This window comes from Mandrillus leucophaeus, unplaced genomic scaffold, assembly GCF_000951045.1.
Source record: "Mandrillus leucophaeus isolate KB7577 unplaced genomic scaffold, Mleu.le_1.0 Scaffold212, whole genome shotgun sequence".
NCBI lineage: Eukaryota > Metazoa > Chordata > Mammalia > Primates > Cercopithecidae > Mandrillus > Mandrillus leucophaeus.
In genome coordinates, this window is record NW_012102166.1 from 1,539,188 (window position 1) to 1,543,507 (window position 4,320).

Genomic DNA, 4,320 nt, shown 5'->3' on the forward strand with positions numbered 1-4,320 from the left:
CGCGTGCCCTGGCGCCAGGGAGTGGGGCTCCGAGCCGGGTGCCGTCCCTTCGCCCCGACTACCTGCGTCCGTCCGCGTCTGCGGGGTTGGGTCCTTTACCGGCCACTCGGACTAGGTGATGGGGTCCTGCCGGCCCTCCGGAGTTGGAGAGGGCGGGGGGAGGACGGCTTAGCCTGTCAGCTGCACCTGTCTTGGTCCCCCTCCCTTTTTTAGAGCCAGACTCTGTTTGCTCAGAGTCCTGTCTCCCTCTCTCCTCTGTCCCATGACACCAAGGGCTTGGGCTCCGAAGTCCGGCCCCTGACTGTTCGGCACTGCCTGGGGCCACGCGGGGCGTGTTGGAATGGACAACACGCCTGCCTGCCCCCCACCGTCCATTCACGCTCCCGCTCCCCTGCGTTGCCGCTTCACTGAGGCCTGACGGCTCTGGTTATTGATTAACCCAGATTGAGAACTCAGGCCCCTGGATGGGTGGGGAGGGGAGCCGAGGGGGCGCGATCAGCAGCGGTGTTTGGGAACTCTGCATCGCAGGGGGCAAATCCCTTACCGTAAGGCAGAGAAGTGGAAACCGGCCTTGAGCGGTGCTAGATTTCTGGGGTCAGTGACTAGCCAGAGGCCCACACCACGTGGGGATGGGGCGGAGGCCGACGTGGACCAGTCACTACCTTGCGCATGGGCCACCCAGAGCGGTTAGAATGTTTCCATGGTGTGTGCAGTGGCCCTTGGGTGAGATTTTCCATCCTGATCAGATATGCGCTCTGGGATTGGGTTCCCAGGATCTGGGGCTGTGTAGCCTGCACCTGCTCTCTCCTTGGTGTAATCCGTGGGGCACTCAGATTTCCTGCTGTGGGCTGGGCTGGACCTCAGGGGGCCTGGAGGAGGGCATCAGTTTGGGTCTTCCCCCTGGAGGTCCTGTCTAGGCTGGGAGATGGTCCTATACCAAGTTTGGGCAGCCAGAGATGTTTTGCTCCAAACACAGCAGTTAGTCCCTTCTCAGTGGATATCCCAGCAAGGCTTTGTGCTGGGGGCCTGGGGCTTGCTGCTACTGGTGCAGATGGGGATGGGGTGGGGGCTATGCACAAAGCCTCAGAAAGGCTGAAAGTACTCACTGGTGAGCGTGCAGCCTCGAGGTATGCGAGTGGAGTGGACAGTGACAAATGCCAGTGTGCTGGGCAGAGGAGCTGGGCTTTGTCCAGCCTGTAAGAAGTTCTTAAACATGCCCTGGTGGCAGAACCCGGGAGCGTCCCAGTGCTCCATGTGAAGTGTCTGGAAATGTGGATACACTTAAGTCTGTCTTATGAACATGACACTCTACATGACCACGGTCTAAAATCACCAGTGTGAGCTCACACGTGCCTCATCAACTGTGTCATCGGTTGTTTTTGAGGTTTTATTTGAACATGCATTTGCTGTTTGTCTGCTCATAGGAGCAGCTGTTCAAATTTAAAAAAATAATGTCAGAGTCACATATACATGTAGATGTGTGTGTGTATATGTGCATACACACACACATGCACACAGAGAGAGGGGATTCTCTCTAGTCGTGATTTTTGTCAGTGGAGATTAGCCATTGTTCACTAGCACCAAGCTAGTCCTCTTGGTCAGGGGTTGGAGGGTGAAGGTCGGGACGAGAGTCTTCTTTGTGTCTGGCAAGCCTTCTTAGGGGTGGATGGAAGGTGGAGGGTGGCTGGAGGTGGGTAACTTAATTGTGATGGTCCAAGGAGAAAGGAAGGGTCTGAGCTGGGCCATGGCCGTGGTGTGTGGCGGGGCTGCCTTGGACAGGGTTTCGGAGGGGGAATGAGCAGACGGGGTAGTCTCAGAGGGGAGCCCTGACTTGGGGGACTGCTGGCTCACTGATCTGGGCGGACATGCTGGGTTCCACCCAGGTCGTGCTGAACGTGAGGGGACTATGGGAACTCCAGGTGAAGCTGTCCTAGAGCAGGTGGATTCATGGATCTGGTGCCCCAGAGAGCGAGCAAGCCTGGAGATTAGGGAGCTCTCTGGGCAGAGGCAAAGAGTCTGAAGGAAATAAAAACCAGACCACGGAACTGCCAGGGAGTGAGGAGGACCCGAGAGCCCACTCTTAGCAAACCGGAGAGGGAGCCCACCTGCAAGAAGAGGCTGAGGTCAGCGAGGACACATCAGCCTGTTGGGGAGTGAGGATGGAGACCCAGGCACCCAGGGGCATGAGCAGCAAGGGTAGCTGAGCACTGTGGGTGGAGCATGGCTACAGTCGCCAGTTGGGTCAGAGGCTCTGCACCCCTTGAGCCCTGGCTCCCAGGGCCTGAGGCAGGTGCCGCCGGGCTGACCCCAGAAGCACCAATCCCCATCTCGCTTGCTGTCTTCCATCTCAGACGCATTGTCACAGCCTCCAGGCCAGTGTCCGGCATTGAGAGGAGGGACTGTGTGGAGCCATCCACATGCTCTACCTCGTGTGCTGTGACCAACACTACGTGATCAAGAGGTTGGTCACACATACGGAGCCAGGGCTCAGGGTGAGACTGGAGTGTGGACCACGGACAGAGAGTCACAGCCGCACGCCAGGCTGCTGGGTGTCTGACCTCTCAGACTTTGTGTCTGTGTAGTGGGGGTCTGGGTGGGGCAGTCTCATCCCATCCACATGAGCCAGGGATGGTTGTACTACCTGGCATTGTAGAGGGTGGAGTCATGCCACTCCTCTGTAACAAATGATGACATTTAGAGACTCAGTTGCTTTCAAACTGGGGACTGAAGGATTGGAGGTAGATTGTCTCCAGCACATAAATGTTCCCTGAACTCAGTGTGGGAAGGCTTGATCAAGTAATCCTGTCTGGCTGGGAGCAGGGAGCCGGGAGTCAGCTTGGGGCCTGGGGTGGATGGTGGCAGCCTGAGGCCAGGCCCAGGCCCCAGCAGGTTGGGCCAGAGTTGTGGCCTGGAAATGTCATCCTCAGCTGAGCTGGAGCCACTGGGTCCCCGTGCCAGAGGCAGCGGAGGCCCCAGGAACAGCTGCCAGGAGCCCCGTGTCGGAGGCCCGACCATGAAAGAAACCAGACTCGCCTTATCTGCCTTCCTTTCCCAGACACACTGTGCGATAAGAGAGTCAAATGCTTTAGGGAGAAGTTTGAATCAAGTCTTTTCAAACAGTGGCGTGAGTGGAGGAGGGCCGGGTCAGCAGTGTGAATTGTCTCAGGATGGGGCTCTGGTCCTGCGTGGGCCTCGTCCCCATGGATGGGCCCATGCAGGTCAGGCAACCCCCAGAAGTTCTGAAATAGTCTTCCTTCCCCCACAAAAATATCTAAAAGCTTTTCCAATAAGAAGGTCCCTGAAATCAGACTTAACTCATCACCCTTCCGCCTTTCCCGTAAGTCTCCCAGGCCTGGGCTCCCTCATGGGGGACCTCCCCCTTCTCAAAACAAAGCCGAGGTGGGGAATCTTGGGGGAGGTACCAGGCCAGCTCAACAGGACTTGTCCCCAGCCTCAGGGCTCTCCGGCGATTTCTGCCCCGTCCCAGATTTCTGCCCCGGTCCCAGATTTCTGCCCCGGTCCCAGCGTACGGAGGCCCCCCCCCGGTTTCCTTCCGCAGGGCCCCGGCAGGCTGCCCCCACCAAAGGACAGCAGTAGCCCACTGGGGGCTCTGCGGGAACAGCTCGTTCCAGCCCAGCCCTTTGGCTGAAGAGCTCTGAGTTCTGTGAAGTTCCCCCGGGGGGTGACCCCAGTCCCCTGACTTTTCCTCACCCTCATTGGCTAAGACAGATCCCACGGGGCTGGGGCTCATACTGACCCAGGTCCTAGAAGACAAGTTTGCCCTGAGTTGTCCTCTCTGGCCCGTAGAAGGCCAGAGCACTTTGTGGACAGAGCCCTGGATTGGGTTAGGAGACCTGAGTCCCATACTTTGGCTCTGCCACTACCTTTAGCCATGGTGTGGGTTTAGGGGCTCCCCCCCACCCGCCTCCCCTTGGCTTGCTTTCCCCGTCTGTGTGATGACGGGCTGGAGGGTGGTCTCAGAATAGCCCGTTGCCCCTTGACCTAAGGCACGGGCAGAGCCCTTTCCCCAGGTGAGGGACAGGGGAAGGGCAGGGGAGCTTGGGAGTCTGGGCTCGGCCCCACACCCCAGCCTGCATTAGCCCAGCCCCTTTCCCTCCTCCCTTTGCGGGAGAACCTTTAGCAGGGATCTAACCAGCAGAGAAATTACTTCCCGGTCTGGTATAGCGCCTGGTCCCCTGGGGCATCATGGGGGTTGCTGAGGGGGCTGCAACGTGCAGGGACAGGCATCTGTGGAGGACCCCCCCACCCCCATAGAGATACATATTTCCTGGGAAAATAGTTTCACCCTCAGTCTTTCCC

General features: G+C 58.4%; 1 protein-coding gene across 1 annotated transcript in view; it reads left to right on the plus strand.

Moving 5' to 3' along the window:
* SMTNL2 (smoothelin-like 2) overlaps positions 1-4,320 on the plus strand; it is a 24,956-nt gene that overhangs the window by 1,084 nt on the left and 19,552 nt on the right. The window lies entirely within an intron of this gene.